The 21,993-nt window shown below is 43.9% G+C and overlaps 2 pseudogenes; both read left to right on the plus strand.

The window, feature by feature from the left end:
• The first annotated feature begins 1,534 nt into the window (after nucleotides 1-1,534).
• LOC140896751 (olfactory receptor 14I1-like) lies at nucleotides 1,535-2,462 on the plus strand (annotated as a pseudogene).
• A 5,237-nt stretch (nucleotides 2,463-7,699) lies between these two features.
• LOC140896752 (olfactory receptor 14A16-like) lies at nucleotides 7,700-8,661 on the plus strand (annotated as a pseudogene).
• The last annotated feature ends 13,332 nt before the right edge of the window (nucleotides 8,662-21,993 follow it).

Raw genomic sequence — 21,993 nt, forward strand, 5'->3', positions numbered from 1 at the left:
CATCACACAGACAGCCCGACCCTTTCTTCCCCACCACCACCTCCTCCAGCTTTGAAAGTATCTTTTGTCCTCATAGGTCATTTTGGTCAGGTGCCAGCGAGGTTATCTTAGCTTCTTAACCCTTTACAGGTGAAAGGGTTTTGCCTCTGGCCAGGAGGGATTTTATAGTTCTGTATATAGAAAGGTGGTTACCCTTCCCTTTATATTTATGACAGTTATATAGATATCTGCTTATGGGGACATAATACATTTTCCTCACAGTTGATTCCTTCCAACCTATAAAAACTCTGTTCCTCCCCACTTCTGTCTTCATTTTTCATTATTTTTCTTTTTGATGCCTAGCACTGAATGTACTGTTCAAGGTGCCCTGGGGAATCAGACAGAATGAGACTCCCAGCCACCACCACCTGTTTCCTTTGGTTATCCCACCAAAAACAGCATCATTGTTTTTTTTTTTAACACCATAAGTACGTCCATACTGGGGGATAAAAATGCCCCACAGCAGCAAGCTTCAAAGATTCAGTCAACTGACACAAGCTCATGGGGCTCAGGCTACAGGGCTGAAAATAGCAGAGTAGAAATTCCCATTCAGGCTGGAGCTGGGCTCTGAGATCCTTTCACTTCACTGGGTTTTAAAGCCGGTCCTCCAGCCCAACTGGGAATGTCTACACTGCTACTTTTAGCTCAGTATCACGAGCTCAAATCAGTTGACCTAGCCTCTGATACTCATCGCTAAAGGGAGTTTTTTTGCAATGCTGACATACCCTATATAACACTGTAAATACATGGCCATGGAGTGTGCCAATGTCCTCTCTATTGAATTATAAGAATGCTTGGAAGAATAAGAGATTTATCAAGAAAAGTCGGTAAATATTAATTTCAATATATACACAAAAACTAATGAAAAATATTTCCACTGATAATAATAAAAATGTGCAGCAATGTAAAATAAGAAAAATCCTACTTGAGAACTTAGTTGTGCTTCGTTTTCAGGGTATTTACTTTGAATATTTTGACGTGATATTGACAACTTGCATTTTAACGGTTACAAACCTTTAATTTTTTCAGTTTCAATGTCATTACACAAGTATTGTCTGTGCCCCATTCTGTGTTGTCCTCCAAATAATTTCCAGCAACTGTGAAAATTTAAATAGATAAAATGCAAGGAAAAAATGCTTAAAACTCATGAATTATTGTAATTGTGAAAGAGAATTTGTCCCAATGCATTTCTCTAGCTGTAAATGAGGCTGAATCATTTTGAAGAGCAAATAAATTTGGGAAAATTTCAATCGACTATAGGACATAGCATGAACATTAAATTCGCAAAATGTATCTGAATAAATGTTTCATTGAGAATAATTTGTCACTAATACTTTCTCCTTGGATCTGAATGACCTTAGAAAAGGACTATTCTTTGCACTAGTTCTAGAATCCAGAATCTTTTCTACAGAAGAATAACTACATATAGTGTCCTCTTTTCTTCTTTTCTACCCTCATCTGGTTTTATCTTGCATTTCTCTCCACACAGCAGGAAATGTCCAACCAAAGCACTGTGACCAAGTTCCTTCTCCTGAGATTCTCTGATGTTTGGGAGCTGCAGATTTTGCACTTTGTGGTGTTCCTGGTGATTTACCTGGCAGCCCTGATGGGCAATCTTCTTATCATCGTAGCTGTAGCCCTCGACCACCATCTTCACAGCCCTATGTATTTCTTCCTAGACATCTGCTACATATCCGTCACCATCCCCAAGTCCATGGTGAACTCCCTAACCAACACCAGACAGATCTCTTTCTCTGGCTCTGTTGCCCAAGTCTATTTTGGTATCTTCTTTGCCTTTTCAGAGTTGGTCCTTCTCACAGTGATGGCATATGACCGTTACGTTGCAATCTGCCATCCTTTGCGTTACAGGGTCATCATGACCAGAGGGGCATGTGCACAGATGGCAGCTGGTTCCTGGATCAGCAGCTGTGTTTATTCATTGCTCCTCACTGCTAATGCCTTCCTATTACCTTTCTGTGTGTCCAGTGTTGTTGATCAGTTCTTCTGTGATATCCCACAGCTACTGAAACTCTCGTGCTGATACAAGTGCTAATGAAATAGTGGATATTGTATGTAGTGCTTTTGTGGGGTTATTTTTCTTAATCTCCATATTGGTGTCCTACATTCACATCTTTTCTGTTGTGCTGAGAATCCCCTCTGCACAGGGCAGGTATAAAGCCTTCTCCACTTGTCTGCCACACCTACTTGTGTTTTCATTGTTTATTAGCACTGGAATATACATGTAGCTAAGGCCAGGATCAGAATCTTCCCCATATCAGGGCATGCTGGCTACTATGTTGTATTCTGTGGTTACCCCAGTAATAAATCCACTCATTTACAGCCTGAGAAACAAAGAGATAAAAGAAACTCTGGGCAAAATTTCAAGCAAGATATTTTTTACCAAGAGCCTTTTTACTTCTTAATATGTATATAGGTTAATATTCCCTCCCCTGTCCAGGGTCTCGTATTCATAAATGAATGGCGGAATTCCTTTCAAATGAAGAGATGCTTTTAAATTCACTACAGCAGCGGCTCTCAAACTGTGCGTCGGAACCCCAAAGTGGGTCCTGACCCCAATTTAATGGGGTCACCAATGCTGACTTAGACTTTCTGGGGCCCAGGGCTGAAGCCTGAGCTCCACCGTCCAATGCTGAAGTTGAAGCTGGAGGGCTTCAGGCCTGGGCAGAGGGGCTCAGGTTGTAGATCCCTAACTGGGCCTGAAACCCTTGGGATTTGACTCCCTGCCCTGGGTGGAGGGGCTCAGGTGGGCTCAGGCTTCAGGTTGTGTAATAATTGTTGTTGTCAGAAGGTTGTCATGGTACAATGAAGTTTGAGAACCCCTGCACTACAGGACAGTGCTAAGGTACTGTGATGATGTGTATATTATGAAAACTCATGTACTGCAGAACACAATTCTGAGAGTCTTCATTACATGCTAAAATCAGTAATGTGTCTCTAAGTGGTGTTTAAACATGGTGCGTGGGACAGATGTGGCAAGTTCCTGCAATAGCATTGAAAAAACCTGACTGTATTAAGTTTCAAAGTCTTTGGAGTCCATTGTAATGAATGCAAAGTTTGTGTAATATTTGTATATATTTGTATATATGAGGGGAAAGCAGTGGACGTGTTGTTCCTTGACTTTAGCAAAGCTTTTGACACAGTCTCCCACAGTATTCTTGCCAGCAAATTAAAGAAGTATGGGCTGGATGAATGGACTATAAGGTGGATAGAAAGCTGGCTAGATTGTCCGGCTCAACAAGTAGTGATCAATGGCTCCGTGTCTAGTTGGCAGCCGGTATCAAGTGGAGTGCCCCAGGGGTTGGTCCTGAGGCCGGTTTTGTTCAATATCTTCATAAATGATCTGGAGGATGGTGTGGATTGCACCCTCAGCAAGTTTGCAGATGACACTAAACTGGGAGGAGACGTAGATACCCTGGAGGGTAGGGATAGGATCCAGAGGGCCCTAGACAAATTAGAAGATTGGGCCAAAAGAAATCTGATGAGGTTCAAAAAGGACAAGTTCAGAGTCCTGCACTTAGGATGGAAGAATCCCATGCACTGCTACAGACTAGGGACCGAATGGCTAGGCAGCAGTTCTGCAGAAAAGGACCTAGGGGTTACAGTGGATGAAAAACTGGATATGAGTCAACAGTGTGCCCTTGTTGCCAAGAAGACCAATGGCATTTTGAGCTGTATAAATAGGGGCATTGCCAGCAGATCGAGGGACGTGACCATTCCCCTCTATTTGACATTAGTGAGGCCTCATCTGGAGTACTGTGTCCAGTTTTGGGCCCCACACTACAAGAAGGATGTGGAAAAATTGGAAAGAGTCCAGCGGAGGGCAACAAAAATGTTTAGGGGACTGGAACACATGACTGATGAGGGGAGGCTGAGGGAACTGGGATTATTTAGTCTACGGAAGACAAGAATGAGGGGGGATTTGATAGCTGCTTTCAACTACCTGAAAGGGGGTTCCAAAGAGGATGGATCTAGACTGTTCTCAGTGGTGGCAGATGACAGAACAAGGAGTAATGGTCTCTAGTTGCAGTGGGGGAGATTTAGTTTGGATATTAGGAAAACCTTTTTCACTAGGAGGGCTGTGAAACACTGGAATGAGTTACCTAGGGAGGTAGTGGAATCTCCTTCCTTAGATATTTTTAAGGTCAGGCTTGACAAAGCCCTGGCTGGGATGATTTAGTTGAGGATTGGTCCTGCTTTGAGCAGGGGGTTGGACTAGATGACCTCCTGAAGTCCCTTCCAACCCTGATATTCTATGATTCTATAATTTATTTCTCCACTGAGATCCAGATCTGTCTCTCTATCAATATTCTTTTAGTGGGATAATTTACCATGATAAATGTTGATGTCCTGTGCTGTCTGATTCAAGAAGATGGTGTTGCACTTTGTAAAAGTCAAAGCAGATTAGATAGATAGATAGATAGATAGATAGATAGATAGATAGATAGATAGATAGATAGATAGATAGATAGATAGATAGATGCTTATGGGGATGGTTGGATGACTTATATAATGGCATAGAGAGTACACTTATAACATTTGCGGATGATACAAAGCTGGGAGGGGTTCCAAGTGCTTTGGAAGATGTGTTTATAATTCAAAATTATCTGGAAAAATTGGAGAAATGGTCTGAAGTAAATAGGATGAAATTCTATAAGGTCAAATGCAAAGTACTCCACTTAGGAAGGAACAATCAATTGCACACATGCAAAATGGGAAATGACTGCCTAGGAAGGAGTACTGTGGAAAGGGATCTGGGGGTCATGGTGGACCACAAGCTAAATAACCCTATCACTGTTTCAAAAAAAGTGAACATCATTCTGTGTTGTATTAGCGGGAGTGTTAAGCAAGAGAAGTATTTCTTCTGCTCTACTCTGAGCTGATTAGGCCTCAACTGGAGTATTGTGTCCAGTTCTGGGTGCCACATTTCAGGAAAAATGTGGAGAAATTGGAGAAAGTCCAGAGAAGAACCAAAAAAAAAATGATTAAAAGTCAAGAAAACATGACCTATGAGGGAAGATTAAAAATGGGTTTGTTTAGTCAGGAGAAGAGAAGATTGAGAGAGGACATGATAACAAAAAGAAAAGAAGTACTTGTGGCACCTTAGCAACTAACCAATTTATTTGAGCATAAGCTTTCGTGAGCTACAGCATCCGATGAAGTGAGCTGTAGCTCACGAAAGCTTATGCTCAAATAAATTGGTTAGTCTCTAAGGTGCCACAAGTACTCCTTTTCTTTTTGCAAATACAGACTAACACGGCTGTTACTCTGAAACCTGACATGATAACAGTTTTCAAGTACATAAAAGGTTGTTACAAGGAGGAGAGTGAAAAATTGTTCTTCTATAACCTCTGAGGATAGGACAAGAAACAAAGGGCTTAAATTGAAGCAAGGGAGGTTTAGGTTGGAGATTAGGAAAAACTTCCTAATTGTCAGGGTGTTTAAGCACTGGAATAAATTGCCTAGGAAGGTTGTGGAATCTCCATCATTGAAGACTTTGAAGAGCAGGTTAGACAAACACCTGTCAGGGATGGACTAGATAATACTTAGCCCTGCCATGAATGCAGGGGACTGGACAAGAAGACTTCTCAAGGTCCCTTCCAGTCCTATGATTCTATGACAGAATAAGCTTTCCTCACAGTTAAATCACTCCAACCTATAAAAACTCTGTTCCTCCCCACTTCTGCCTTCATTTCTTATGATTTTTCTGTTTGATGCCCAGCACTGGGTGTTCTGTTCTAGGTGCCCCGTGGAATTAGATAGAATGGGACTCGTATCACCACCTTCTGTTTATTCCACCAAAAACAGCACTGGCTTTTTTGGACACCATGAGTACGTCTATACAGCAAAGAAGAAAAAAAATCCCATAGCAGCAAGCTTCAAAGATTCAGTCAATTGATTTGGGCTCACGGGTCTCAGGCTACGGGGCTAAAAATAGCAGGGTAGACATTCCTGTTCAGGCTGGAGCCGGGCTCTGAGATCCTTTCACTTCACTGGGTTTTAGAATTGGTCCTCCAGGCCATCCGGGAATGTCTACACTGCTACTTTTAGCCAGTGGTACGAGCCCGAGTAAGTTGATGTAGGCTCTGAGATTTGCAGCTAACGGATGCTCTTTGGCAGTATAAACAAACACCAAATAACATTGTAAATACATGCCCATTGACTGTGCAATTTTACCAGAGAATAACAAATGCAATAAAAAGTTATTCTCATTTGACAGATTCAGTAAATCAGTAAATTCTTCCCCAGGATTAAGGCTAAAATGTTCAAGGATGCCTAAAGGATTTGCACATCCAGCTCCCACTACTTGAATGGGAATTGGGCATCAAGGTCCCTTCAGCAGCTTTAAAAAATCTCAGCCTAAGTGTCCAGGTGCTGAGCAGGGAACAGAATGAGAGATTATTCTATTCATATTTGACTGCTGTGTTCAGGGCACATGCAAGTCTATTTTTGCCTAGCTGACAGAACAATTCCAGTTTTCACTTACAGTAAATCTTAAGCACAAATTTATTAGGAGATTGAATTCAATAGAAATTGCATCTACAAGAGCCGCTTCTCATGCCAATTCTCTTTCATGGGTGTCATTGAGGGCAAAATCACAGGACAGTATTCCTTTCCAGATCTCCTTTCCAGATCTCAGTGAAAGAAAAATTATAAAGAAATGTGGTTCCACATGTACTGTATATAAAAATGTTGATACTTTCCCCCCATGTCCTCTGTATTGAATTATAAGTAGGCTTGGAAGAATTAGAGATTTTCTGGTAAATATTAGTAAATATTAATTTCACCATACACACACAAACCAACAAAACATATTTCCATTGATAATAATAAAAAGATACTGCTCGATAAAATAAGAAAAATGCTACTTGAGAACTTAGTAGAGTTTTAACTATTTAATTTTGTATATTTTGACATGATGTTAACAATTTGTATTTTAATAGTTACAAACCTTAAATTTTTTGAATCTCAATGTCGTTAAAAAGCATTGTCTGTCTCCCCCATTGTATGATACCGTTCCAATAATTCCCTGCAACTGTGAAAATTTAAATAGATAAAATGCCAGGAAAAAATGCTTAAAACTCATAAATTTTTGCAGCTGTGAAAATATAAATTGGTAATACTAATGTTTAAAAATTAAGATTGATATTGGCTGGTGAAGTTACAAAAATAAATATTGAATTCTGCCAAGTCTAATTATAAGGATTCTACTTGCTATAATTGAGGGCATAATTTGAAAACAGCCAGACAAATTCTCCACTGATGTAAGCTGACACAGTTTTATAGAAGGTAAAAATTTACAGTAGCAGAGAATATGACCCAACCGGTTTCTCTAGATGTAAATGAGGGTGAATCATTTTGAAAAGCAAATAAGTTTGGGAAAATTGCAAGCTGCTCTAGGACATATCATGAACATGAAATAGGTAAAAAGTATCTCAAATAAATGTTTCACTGAGAATAATTGGTCGCTAGTACTTTCTCCTTGGATCTCAATGACCTTAGAGAAGAAGGAAACCCTTTGCATTAGTTCTAGGAACCAGATTTTTTTCTACATAGGAATAAGTACATATATTGTCCTCTTTTCTTCTTTTCTACCCTCACCTTGGCTTTTACCCTTGCATTTCTCTCCACATGGTAGGAAATGACCAACCAAAGCACTGTGACTGAGTTCCTCCTCCAGGGATTTTCTGATGTTCGGGAGCTGCAGATTTTACACTTCTTGGTATTTCTAGTGATTTACCTGGCAGCCCTGATGGGCAATCTTCTCATCATCACAGCCATAGCGCTCGACCACCACCTTGACACCCCCATGTACTTCTTCTTGGGCAACTTGTCTTTCCTAGACATCTGCTACATCTCCGTCACTGTCCCCAAGTCCATGGTGAACTCCTTAAACAACACCAGGCTGATCTCTTTCTCTGGATGTGCTGCTCAACTCTATTTTGGTATCACCTTTGCCTTTGCAGAGGTGACCCTTCTCACAGCAATGGCGTATAACCACTACATTGCAATCTGCCATCCTTTGCGTTACAGGATCATCATGACCAGAGGGGCATGTGCAGAGATGGCAGCTGGTTCCTGGGTAAGCAGCTGTATCTATTCATTGCTCCAAACTGCTAATACCTTTCTATTACCTTTCTGTGGGTCCAATGTTGTTGATCAGTTCTTCTGCATTATCCCACAGCTCCTGAAACTTTCTTGTGCTGATACAAGCACTAATGAAATTGTGGTTATTGTATTAAGTGCTTTGGTGGGTTTATTTTTCTTCATTTCAATATTTGTGTACTACATTCACATCTTTCCTGCTGTGCTGAGAATCCCCTCTGCACAGGGCAGGTATAAAGCCTTCTCCACTTGTCTGCCACACCTAGTTGTGTTTTCATTGTTTATCAGCACTGGAATATATACGTACCTAAGGCCAGTATCAGTATCTTCCCTGTATCAGGACATGCTGGCTGCTGTGTTGTATATACTGTGGTTTCCCCACTAATAAATCCGCTCATTTACAGTCTGAGAAACCAGGAGATAAAAGAAGCTCTGGGCAAAATTTTAAGCAAGATGTTTTTTCACCAAGATCCTTTTTACTTCTTAATAAGTATATAGGTTAATATTCCCTCCCCAGTCCAGTGGCTCATATTCATAAATGAACAGCAGGATCCCAGTTAACTATAGAGTTGTTTATGAATGTGCTACAGGATAGCACTAAGGTACTGTGATGATGGGTGCATTGTGAAAACTCTCTTAAACAGAACACAGTTCTGGGAGGCTTCACTACAGGCCAGATCAATTACACGTCTCTAAGTGGTCTTTAAACATTGTGCATGGGACAGATACAGTAAGTCCCTGAAAGTCTTTGGAGTCCATGTGCTCAATTCAACGTTTATGTATTATTTTGGGCTGTGTTTGTACATATCATCATCAGGGAGGAGATGTGATGTGAACCATGGGAAATGTTATGAACTTTAAAGGACTCTAGTGAGCAATGGGCCAGACAAGAATGGTCTTTAGAGGCAAACTGAGTCAAGTGGTTTGCCTGGGGAATCTCTAGGGGGAGGTGAATGTAAATTCCTACCTCTGGTTCTGCACCAACCCAGCCTTTTTAAGCGCTGCTCTGAGAAGGGGGCCTTTCTCTGGCCCAGGTGTGGAGTCTTAAAAAGCTGCACCAACTGAAAGGGGCTAATGCCAAGATGCTGACATGGAGTCTGGCCCTCCAGGATTATGATATGGAAGTGGTCCATGTTACGGGGAATGCCAGTGTTATAGCCCATGCTTTGTCATGAGGGGAGATGGGGTTTGAAATTCCCCAGGTCACTGGATAAAGTGACCAGCTCAGTTTGGTCTTGAATGTGGAAGAGATGTGACAAAGTAGGAATATTCTTAATGTTTTCTCTGAATACTGTGTGTGCCTCAGTTTCCCATATGTATTACTCAAGTATCTAGGTGGTGGGATAAGGGTGTGTGATCATTGTAGAAATCCCTGGAGGGTAGGTGTGACTACCAACTTGCTGCCTGGGGACAGAGAATGGCCGACACTCTGCAGCCTGTCAACTGATGGCCAGGCCCCATCCTATACAAGAATCAGCCAGAGACTGGAGAGCAAAGTGAGAGGTGCAGGCCAGGTGACCCATTTGTCCAAGAAAGAGACAAAGGATGGAGAGGCAACAGGTGGGACTGAGCCCAGGAAGCTGGAAGCTGGTCAGTCTCCTGGCTTGTGACTCAGGGCGGAGGGCCAGGGCTCTGGAGTTCTGGGTCCCCCCAAGATGGACTTTACTGAAAGTTCCTGATTTCTGTGCTAACAAACACTGTTCTATCCTGTGTTCCCTTGGACTAATAAAACCTTCTGTTTTACAGTGCTGGCTGAGAGTCACTTCTGACTGCAAAGTTGGTGTGCATGGGCCCTTTGGGGGTGTATAAGGTTCTCCAGGTGTGACATCCAGATGGACTTGCTGCAGGGAGTTCACAGGGTGAACAGGGTGCTGAACACTCCAAAGTCAGACCCAGGAAGCATGGAAGCCAAGCAGGCTTCTTGCCCTAGTGAAAGAGTGCCCTGAGAGGAGACACACTGCACCAGAGTCCTGGCTAAGCTTCATTAAGAGCTTTTTCACAGCACTGAGACTGTGACGCCATGGTATTGTCTTCTGATCACCTATTATGTGATGCTAAGATTAAAGGCCTGAGCTATCTAAAGGAAAGAATGAATTATTCATGGTTGTTCTTGTTCTGAATCTGAGACAGTTATGAACTTGTAACCAGCTGTGGTTTTTGAAGGACTGTCATCTACCAGAGCCCAAGATTGGAGTTGGGGTGACCTCTAGTAAGCTTTTTAGCATGTGTTTAAATTCTTTCATTGTTTTCCATATTTCTTCTCTGTAATGCTTTCACCTTAAGTACAAATGTGCTTGCTTAGAAAGACTCGCGTGGTAACTTATCACTACAGGCTGTTATACTATTCATTGCCTTAGAAGAGAAAGCAAAATGCAGATGTTGGCCTGTTTAAGCTTTCTGGGAATATCACAGTGTAGGCAAGGGGCTGTGTAGCCTGGAAAAAAACCCAGTAAGGAGGGAGAGAGATGCATGTCTCAGCTCCAGAGAGTTGCCTGAGGAGTTTCCATACAAGAGTGTGTGCCCTAAAGCAGTGGTTCTCAAACTTTTGTACTGGTGACCCCTTTCACATAGCAAGCTTCTGAACATAACCCTCCTTACAAATTAAAAACACTTGTTCATATATTTAACACCATTATAAAAGCTGGAGGCAAAGTGGGGTTTGGGCTGGAGGCTGACAGCTCGCAACCCCCCATGTAATAACTTCATGACCCCCTGAGGGTTCCTGACCCCCAGTTTGAGAACCCCTGCCCTAAAGGGACCATGGAGAGGGAATACAGAGTCAGTAATACTGAACTGTGACATATATCTATCCTATACAAAAATGGGTGGAAATGGGATGCTTGACAAGCATTGGAGAGGAACCCAGTGATTTATTTCCTGGAAAAGTTTATTCCCTAGATGACCTTTTTGCCATGACCCTCCAGAATTTCACATTTCAACTATTCAGATAATAAACATTCTGCTAGCAGGCCACCATACATCAGGGGTCCTGTTTAATTTTTCTCTCTAGTACATATGGGGAGGAGATTTCATCCACCCTTCTTACCTCAAAACCTTTCAGTGTAAACATGCAACCTGATCCTCCCACTCCAAGATCCCATCCAGTTTTTAGGGTGTGTGTGTGTGTGGTGTCCCAGAGTCCCTCAAGGGGATGGATACCCCACCACTGGGTTCAACTTCTCCCCACCCTGGAAGTATTACACAAAGCAATTATTTGGACCAAAGGCAGAAATAAGGCATAGATGCCTCCCTGTGAAGTAACTCTCAACCATGAACTGCTTTTATGGGCCATGTTCTCAAATGCTTAAATCTCCATAATTCCATTTTATAACGCTGGCTTTACTGACTTCAATGGAACTATACTGGGGATCTGGGCAACTGACCATTGATTTCAGAGGATTTACATCGCTTTACCCAAGCTGGAGATCTGGCCCAATGACCTCAGATGATCTACACTGATTTATATCAGCTGGGGATCTGGCCCACTGACTTCAATGGATATTCATTGCTTTACCCAAGCTGGGGATCTGGCCCATTGACCTCAGTGGAGCTCTGCTGATGTGCAGCAGCAAGGGAAGTGGTCCATAGACTCTGCTGGGGCTACCCTGATTGACGTCAGCTGGGCTTCTGGCCCCATTGATTAAAATCAGTTCCACCAATTTATGTCAGAGTAGCAAGTAGTGAGACTGGAACTTCATTGAATTAAGCACTGAGATCAGATTTTTGTTTGCAGAACTGTGGAGGCAATTATAACATGCGATAGATAGATAGATAGATAGATAGATAGATAGATAGATAGATAGATAGATAGATAGATTAGATTGTTGCGGTTCAGTGATGAGACAGAACACAGCTTTATGCAAGCAAACAGGCTGGTCAGCGGAGATGGGCTGTTCTGCCCCCCCTGCCTTCCACCTTCTCCTTTTATTATATTTCTCCCCCTAAGCATTACACACTGCTACACAAAGGAATGTATGACGTTGATTCATATGCTTAGTTACCATCCTCTATCTACTACAATCCTGGTTCTCAGGCCTTGAGCCCAGGCTAAAGAAACCTCCCACAGTTGCTGTCCAAGCAATCAAGTTCTCAGGGTTCATATCTAGCCCTTGTCCTTGGATAGAGCAATGTGTGCATTGCTTCTAGGAAACAGTCAGGGTGTGCCCCGCCTGCTTCCAGGTGGAATAGCTAGACATTAACCCTTCATCTCCCCTTTTTTGTTTATTGAAGTTGGCCATCTCATGGTAGCCGCCAATTTGTTTTGTCATGCTATTTAACTCCCAGACAGACAAGGACATAACCTGGGGAGCTTTCCAGGGCAAAATTTTACAAAGTCTTAACAAGGAAGGAATACATTGTACACAGCAACAACAAAAAATAAGCCCAATGATTACAAACACAAAATAACCAAAAGCTTAACATCTGCAATATAATCATCTAAAAGGGGTACACTTCTTTTACTACAATTGTAACCAGCAAAAGGCAATATAAGTATCATTCTACTAAGACAGCAAAGGGTGCCATCACTTAAATTTGCAGGAATATAATTAAAGGTGCATGAACCACAAGTAAAAACCCATCCTGATGGTAGGATGATATGGCCATAATTATATGAAACATTAACAGCATGGGAACAATTTAAAAGGGATTGAGAAATTTTTTGACAGCCCAAGGGCACCTTTGTACTAGTGCAGTTAACTACACGCGCACAGGTGACATTGTGAGCCCCGGCCGGGTACGGTGTGTGAAGGGATATAGCCGTGCGAGGCAGAGTATAGTTGGCCGGGCCCCAATTAGCCATGCTAGAGTACTGGGAGGAAAGATTAGCATAAGCAAAGAGCAGTATCTTATTCTCCTTCGGGCTTGTAACGGGGGAGGCGCTTCCGAGCCAACCCCTACAGGAAATAGCAGGCACAAAAGGCACACAATCATCACAGAATTAGCAGTGATTTGGGCGAGAATCGCCACAGACAAAGTCTTAGGAGTTTCTGGCTGCTGATCTGCTGCCAGTTTTCGTTGAGCCGTGGCGACCAACGCTTTTACTGCTCCCCATGTCACGGGCTGGCTTGGGACGCTACGCCTCCTCCGTTTCCGTCCCGCCGTTGTCGACTCGGGGGGCAACGCGGTCTCCTCCAAGGTCAGCTGAAACTCTGGTATGGGATTCGACAGCCCCTGGTGCCATGCCATGTTGTTTAAGTGCTGGTCGCACGCACCGGGCTGGAACCCACAACGGTCCTGCAGGGAGAGACACAGCAGCATATCCCCGACCCCAAGTGATTAGAGGTGCTGGGCCCAGCCACTGTGGATCGGGCAGCTGACGGTAAAAGACACGCGGTCTTTCCAGTACCTCAGATTTGTGAAAATGCCGATCCGCAGGGGTCTGCTGATCTGCATTCAGTGTTAAATTATTTAAAGTAAACAAGAGGATATACATTTGTTGTTGAATGTCTCCTAAGGTTCGGAGACGCAGCTCCCCTTGTTTTAATTGTTTATCTAGCAAGGTTTTGAGTGTGCGATTGGCACATTCAACAATGGCTTGGCCCGTGGAATTATAAGGGATTCCGTGTTTAAGACGGACGTCCCAGCGGGCACAAAAGGTGGAGAGGGCTGCAGAGCAGTAGGCTGGGGCATTATCTGTTTTAATTTGGCAAGGGCGACCCATAACAGAAAAGCAGGCCAGCAAATGGTGAATAACTTTGTTAGTGGCTTCCTCACGTTGTGGGGTTGCCCAAAGGAAGCCTGAATAAGTATCAACGGAAACATGTAAAAATGAATAGGGGCGGAATTGTGGTACATGAGTAACATCCATTTGCCACAGCTGATTTGCTGCGGTACCTCGGGGGTTAACGGCATAAGAAAAAGTAGGAGCAGCAGCAGCACAGTGGGGGCAGGAACGAACAATGGAACGTGCATGATCAGCAGGAATGTGAAACTGCCGGGCCAAAACAGAGGCAGACTGATGAAAAAAGGCATGGCTTTCAATGGGGTCAGAAAAAAGGGAATTTACCTGACCAAGCAACGCGCGATCGGCTCGTGCATTGCCCTCAGTGAGTGGCCCAGGCAGAGGGGTATGACTGCAAATATAAGCAACAAAGTAAGGGAAATAACGAGTGGCAAGAAGATGCTGTAAAGACAAAAACAGGCGAAGGAGGTCTGCATCAACCTGAGGGGTAATGAGGGCAAGGGGTAAATGATCAATTACCTGATAAACATAATGGGTATCCACAATTAAATTAAAGGGACAATCAGCAAAAAGTTGAAAGGCCAAAATAACAGCAGCCAATTCTGAACGCTGTGCAGAACGCTGAGGCAGTGTAAAACGAGAATGCCAACGAGGGGGGTCACCCAACTGATAAGTGACTACACCTCGGTGGGGAGAGCCATCAGATGTTAATATCGAGGGTGGTGTCTAACTTTGTAAGTAAATCACGGCCCCAAATATTGAGGTGGACAGGGAGCACAAAAGGGCGGATTGTAGCAAGGGCACGGCCTCCTGGTTTAGAGACCGTGACCCAAGACAAACTTTGGCGCCCGGGTTTGCTACCCCCAATCCCCCACAACTCTTTAGAAGGAACCGTAGGCCAACTAACCGGCCACTCCAGATCACGAATCACTGTAACGTCAGCTCCAGTGTCCACCAGCCCTGTAAAAGGAACATCATTTAAAAGAAGTGTTAACTGAGGTTTCGAGGGGCGGACTGACATTGTCAGAGCAACAAGTGGAGAAGACGCGCTGTGAGACGGCGAGTGAGACAACGTCGATCCAAAGCCTCCTCCACCCCGAGTTCGATCCTCGGCAGCTGGCACCTGATAGGGGACTAAAATCAATTGTGCAATTGACCGTCCACGCGGGAGCGACTGTGGAAGATGAGTCCACACCTGAACCTTAATAATGCCAGTGTAATCAGCATCAATGACCCCTGGAATGACAAAAAAGCCCTGTTTCCCAGCATGTGAGCGAGGGAGAACAAGACCTACAAAGCCGGCAGGGAGAGGTCCCGTCACCTGTGTAGGTATGGCACAGACCTCCCCTGGCAGCTGAAAGTCAGTGTCCTCCTGCATGATCAAATCAAGCCCTGCACTTCCAGCAGTTGCTGCCCTCATAGAGTCTATGGATTCCAAGGCAGAGGAGCGATTGCCTGAGTAGGAAACACCCCCGTTTGGCCCTGGGTTCGGGGGGGACCCGTCGCGCGGTTTCCCGACCCGCTACGACACTGATTAGCCCAGTGATAACCTTTCCCACACTTGGGGCACTTCTTTGAGGGTCGGGCTGGTGCCTTAAATGAGCGGCACTCCCGCTGAAAATGACCCTCCTTTCCACAGCGGTAACAGCGCTTCCCCTCCTTCCCAGTTTTTCTGAGGGCGGCAGCCAGAACTCCAGCCTTGTGGGCTTGTGTGCCAATGTTCTGGCACGCCCGCAGCATGTCTGAGAGCTCTAAAATACCAGAGACTTGTGCTGCCTGGAGAGCACGGCGGCAATCCTCATTTGCATTTTCAACTGCCAATTTTAACAGGAGCTCGTGAGCTGCCTCAGTGTTAACCACCTGTCGGAGGATAGCCTCCTGCAATCTGTTGGTAAAATCCAAAAAGGACTCTAAGGCACCCTGACGGATACTGACAAAGCTTTTGGTAGGCTTGCCTGAATCCGGGACCTTCTTGAAAGCATGCTGGGCACAGGTGGAAATAATGGGGAAGACGGCCTGAGGGAGTTGAGACTGCATCTCAATAGTAGCAAACTGGCCCTCCCCTGCCAAATGCTCATAAATGATACCTTGCTCTCTATATACCTGGGCTTGGCGTTCTGCCATCTGCCGATACTCACTAAGCCAAATAACATACTGACTGGGTGACAACATCATGCGCAGCAGCGTTTTCCAATCCTCAGGGATTAGGGAGTACCCAGCACCCATCCCTTCAATGAGACCACGCACAAAGGTGCTAGTCAGGCCAAATTCACGAATTGCTTTCTTTACCTCTCTAACCACCAAGTATGGCAGAGTGGTCCAGGTGCCCACGGGGTTGCCCTGGTCATCATTCTGCCAGGTCACCGGGCAAACGGAGACCAGATCAGCCAGCTCCTCTGCTGTAAGATCTGATAGAGCTTTCGCCGCGTGAACCATTTGTTGCACCAGCGAAAGCTTCTGAGCAGATGCAGATGACTCTCCGGGGGGCCCCATGGGGGGAGGGTGATCACACACCGGCTCCGGTGGGGAAGGCCAGGGAGGCGGTGGTAATAGAGGCACTGGGGGCGAAGCAGGGGGAGGGATGGCTGCAGGAGCGGACGGGGGTGGCAGGATCGGCAGCTCCTCTGTTGGTGCTGGAGAGGGCCTTTCCGAGGCGACACGCTGTGTCGCATCGCCAGGAGGGGGGATGGCTGCAGGGGCAGACGGGGGCGGCGAGAGCACCAGCCTCGCGAGGGAGGGTCTGTCCGAAGCGACACGCTGTACCACGTCGCGGCAGAGGTGCCAGGCATGTAAAGCCTGCACGGGTGCCCGAGGCTCTTTGTGCAATGTCTGGCCCAATCGCTCCCAGTCCGCTAGCTTAAGGCTTCCAGCTTCAGGATACCACGGGCACTTGGCACGCACCTCCTGTAGCAGGAGAGTGAGTTCTCGAGCCGGGCAGTCATGCTGAGCCTTACGCAGCAAATACTGCAGCTCATTGCGGTGTTGCACTTGCAAAGCAGAGAGGGAGCTTCCCATACTTACCACAATGAAAATTACTCACCGGGATCCACGAAGTGGATGAGTGACGTGTCTGAAACCCTTGCCGGGCGAGGTGAGTGCTGAGGGCCCCACGTTTGGGCGCCAGTTGTTGCGGTTCAGTGATGAGACAGAACACAGCTTTATGCAAGCAAACAGGCTGGTCAGCGGAGATGGGCTGTTCTGCCCCCCCTGCCTTCCACCTTCTCCTTTTATTATATTTCTCCCCCTAAGCATTACACACTGCTACACAAAGGAATGTATGACGTTGATTCATATGCTTAGTTACCATCCTCTATCTACTACAATCCTGGTTCTCAGGCCTTGAGCCCAGGCTAAAGAAACCTCCCACAGTTGCTGTCCAAGCAATCAAGTTCTCAGGGTTCATATCTAGCCCTTGTCCTTGGATAGAGCAATGTGTGCATTGCTTCTAGGAAACAGTCAGGGTGTGCCCCGCCTGCTTCCAGGTGGAATAGCTAGACATTAACCCTTTAGATAGATAGATAGATAGATAGATAGATAGATAGATAGATAGATAGATAGATAGATAGATAGATAGAGGATCTATTATCTATGTCTCATCCACTGCCTCTAATTGAGAGATACTGATTTTCACCATCTGGGGATATGGACCATTATCTTGAGTGAAGTTATGCCAGTTTACAACAGCCAAGAATTTGGCCCATATATTCTATCACATTTCATTATCTGAGTGCTTAAGAAGTTACAACTTCAGCACTGGTGTCTGTATGATGACCATTGGCTGCAGAGGTGTTGTACTACTTCTACCAGGGCTGACTTTGGCCCAGAGTTCATAAATCCTGGTAGAATTATCTCAAATACTCTGAAAGAATATGAGCCAGATTCACAACTGTGCTATTCCACTTTTAGCTGATATAAACCTATTTTAATCCACGGAGTCCATAGAACTGGAATAATGCAGGAGTGGTGCATCAGGGCCAAATCTCTGAGTTAAACTCAATAGAATTTAAATGACTTCCAGGAGTGGACCTCCACAAAGAAGGTCCTGCCCATCACTGAGTTGAATTGCTTCCATTGGCCACTACCTACAGCATCAGGCAGTGATGCTGCTGTTCTTTGTCTCACTATGGATGCTTTCAGTGGCCATGATGTTGTAATGTGGGGAAGCCTCTGTACAGGCTTTTCATAGATTCATAAATGTTAATGAGTAATTTTTTATTTTCCGGCATTTGCAAACCCACCCAGAGGAGGAGGTGCTGGGGCCCCTTTTAATCCTGTAGCCTAGTAGTTAGAACATACCTCTCAAATATGGGTGTTGCACGCCTGGAGTGGGTCATGACCATAGGTGCCCACCTCAGGGCAGACTGTCAAAAAGAGGACAGACACCCCAAACTGTTGGTGTCTTCTGTCATTAGTTTTCACCAACCCAGAAACAAATATGAACTCCTGCATCCCTATAACAGGTTTAACATGGAGTTACAGACATTCCCCTTAGACTCCCCAGTCTATCCTGCCACCCAAACAAGCTAGACTTCATGATAAATGATCACTTATACCAAAAATCAAAAAAATATTCAGGTAGATTCCAGTTCCAAGAGGCCAGTCGCTTACCCCAGATCAGTTGGTACTCTAGATCCTCGACCAAAAAAAAAATGCTTGTAGCCAATCCTGTAAACAACTATCTAAAGGTTTATTAACTAGGTGAAAGAAATAAGAGAGTTGTTTACAGGTTAAAGCAAGCAAACAGATACAGACAAATGAGTTACCATCTATGATTCCTAAAGATGACAGAGATGTAGTAATCTGTCAATTCAAAATCTCTTTCAGGGCAGATCTAGGAGTAACCCCTGGGGATAGCTGCCTTAGTTTAATGCCTCTGGCCCTCAAACAGCAAAGAGATGACAATTTTTTGTGACCCTGCTTTATCTTTTACATTTGGCCTTCCAGTCTATGAGAGGAGCTTCCTGGCATGTAGCATTTCCAAGGTGTGGTAGAGCCATTCACTGATCCTTTGTATTGCAATGTTCCTTAATGACCTGTTTAATCCTGATAGGCCTCCTGAATGGGCAGGGGGAGATGATTCCCGTGCCTGGGTTCACAAGTTCATAGCAAACATTTACATAGTTAAAAAGCAAAATGTATGTATTTCCTAATAGCATGGGATACAGACATTACAAGTGAGATTAATGCATGCAGCAATTTACACACATTTCATAGAGGCTAAACACTAAATACATTCTTATACAACTAATAACTATTTTGAACAAAACTGCCATACAGGTGAGCTGGTTTGGTTTCCAGCTCTGAGTTTGTCAGTTCTTAGCTTAGCCTATGGCCTTGGTCAGAAGTGACACTTGGTTTGCCAGCCTCACAGTGGGAGACCCTTGTTTAATATGTTATGAAGCAATGCCTCGCACCTACATTTCCTAGAGGAGTGTCCTAATCCATGGGCTACAGTATTTGAAGGTGGCTTTCAATCTTCCCTGTTGAAACTGTTCCACTTTGTAGGCTAATTATATTTTCATTGGCATGAAGACTAGAACCAAAGGCTCCATCTTTCTAGTTGAGTGTCCAAACAATCAGTGCAACCAATCATTCTTACCCTGATCTGATGACTATGTCATCAGTTCTACAAGGTGCAGCAGCTCTAGAGACATTCAGAGAGGTCTGTGTCTGAATACTTCTATTCCTTCAAGCTTACCCTCTGTGTGGGAGACCTAGGTTTGAGTCTGCACTTTGCCTGATTTTAGAAGTGTGGCTTGAACGGTTGGCCTCCCACATTCCAGATGAATGCTCTAACCACTGGTCTATAGGGTATTCTTAGGTGGAGCTCTATCCTGCTGAAGTTGTTCCATTTTACATTACATATTTAAATAACTATTGGGCCAGAGAGAAAGAAGGAATGACTCAAGGTGCTGATGGCACACACATGGGTTCTCACTCATTTGACCACATAGCTACCCCCCTCCCCCCCCCGTTCCTCAGACGTTCTTGTTAAACCCTGGATTTGTGCTGGAAATGACCCACCTTGATTATCATAAACATTGTAAGGAGAGTGATCACTTTAGATAGGCTATTGCCAGCAGGAGAGTGGGGTGGGGGGAGAAAACCTTTTGAAGTGATAAACACCCATTTTTTCATGGTCTGTGTGTATAAAAACATCCTCACTGCATTTTCCACTTTTATGCATCAGATGAAGTGAGTTGTAGCTCACGAAAGCTTATGCTCAAATAAATTGGTTAGTCTCTAAGGTGCCACACCTTTTCTTATAGCTACATACACACACATACATAACTGACTTACCTAAATACCAAAGAGACTGAGACCAGACAGATAGCTAGAGAATCAGCGAGGGCTGAGAAAAATAGACTAACAAATATAGTAAGTTAACGTTCAAGGCTGATGAGATTTAGGCATCTATGTCACTTTTACACATGGGACTTAGGTTCCTAAGAAGACACTCTTGAACATTTTACTCTCATTGGTTAGAAATGAGCACTTTGTGGTTTCTGCAATGAGCTACATCTAATCTGAATTACTGACCAAGAAAAAAGGAGAGAGAGAGGGAGGCTCTCTTTCTCTTTCTCTATCCATCATTGGCATATGCTTGTTTGTACATATATTTTCCTCCTCATATAAATGACTGAATTTATCCAGGAGCAAATCCACAGTAAGCAAGCGTAAATGTCATGAAAGTGTCTGGGCCTAACACAGCATTCATATATATATATATATTTGTACATTTCATGTTGAATAAAAGTTAGAAAACAGGGTTAGAACCCAGGTTAGAAAAAGTTAGAACCCAGGTTAAAAAACAGGGTTCCCTCACAACTCTGAACTCTAGGGTACAGACGTGGGGACCCACATGAAAGACCCCCGAAGCTCATTTCTATGAGCTTAGGTTAAAAACTTCCCCAAGACACAAATCTCTATTTGTCCTTGGACTGAGGTATGCTGCCACCACCAAGTGATTTAACAAAGAACCAGGGAAAAGGACCACTTGGTGTTCCTCTTCCCCCAGCAATCCCCCCAAGCCCTTATACCCCCTTTCCTGGGTAGGCTTGAGAATAATATCCTAACCAAATGGTTACAAAATCAAAGACCCAAACCCCTGGGTCTTGGAACAATGGAAAAGTCAATCAGGTTCTTAAAAGAAAGATTTTATTTAAAAAAAAAAGAAAGGTAAAAATCATCTCTGTAAAATCAGGATGGAAAATACTTTACAGGGTATTCAGATTCAAAACACAGAGGATTCCCCTCTGTGCAAAACCTTGAAGTTACAGAAAACAGGAATAAACCTCCCTCGTAGCACAGGGAAAATTCAAGTTACAGAAAACAGGAATAAACCTCCCTCTTAGCACAGGGAAAATCCACAAGCAAAACAAAAAATAAACTAATCTGCCTTGCCTGGCTTACCTATACTGGTTGCAATATTGGAGACTTGGATTAGGATGGGTTGGAGAAGATGGATTTCTGTGTGGCCCCTCTCAGTCCCAGGAGAGAATGGCCACAGAAACAAAGAACCCAAAACAAACCCTCTCCCCCACTCCCCTCCACAGATTTGATAGTATCTTTTGTCCCCATTGGTTCCTTTGGTCAGGTGCCAACCAGGTTATTTAAGCTTCTTAACCCCTTACAGTTAAGGAGGAATTTTAGGCTACCCTTATGGTTATGACACAGGTTCTGAGAAATTTTGGTCCCATTTACACCAGTGAAATTTCGGTGTCAGTTATTGAGAGGTATACAATTAAAAGCAAATACATAAATCATTACAATAAGTGAACAATAATAAGAGAAATATCCTAGATGGACAGACAGACAGAACTTAAATGCAGAGGAGACTGTAATTACCACATCTCTTTCTACTGACTGCATCCACCACCACTTCATTTTCTTCTTCTGCATGTTTTTTCTCCTCCAATTTTAGAGTGAATAAGTTTGATTAGAGTTTCAACAAATTTGATCAAAGTGGGTCAGAATTTCTTTTCCTTTGGAAAATTTCAAATTTTTGTCAAAAAGAAAAAGAAGAAAGAAAGAAAGAAAGAAAGAAAGAAAGAAAGAAAGAAAGAAAGAAAGAAAGAAAGAAAGAAAGAAAGAAAGAAAGAAAGAAAGAAAAATGTTTTGGTTTTCAGCAAATGAGAAACAAAACA

Source organism: Lepidochelys kempii, chromosome 13, assembly GCF_965140265.1.
Source record: "Lepidochelys kempii isolate rLepKem1 chromosome 13, rLepKem1.hap2, whole genome shotgun sequence".
NCBI classification, from domain to species: domain Eukaryota; kingdom Metazoa; phylum Chordata; order Testudines; family Cheloniidae; genus Lepidochelys; species Lepidochelys kempii.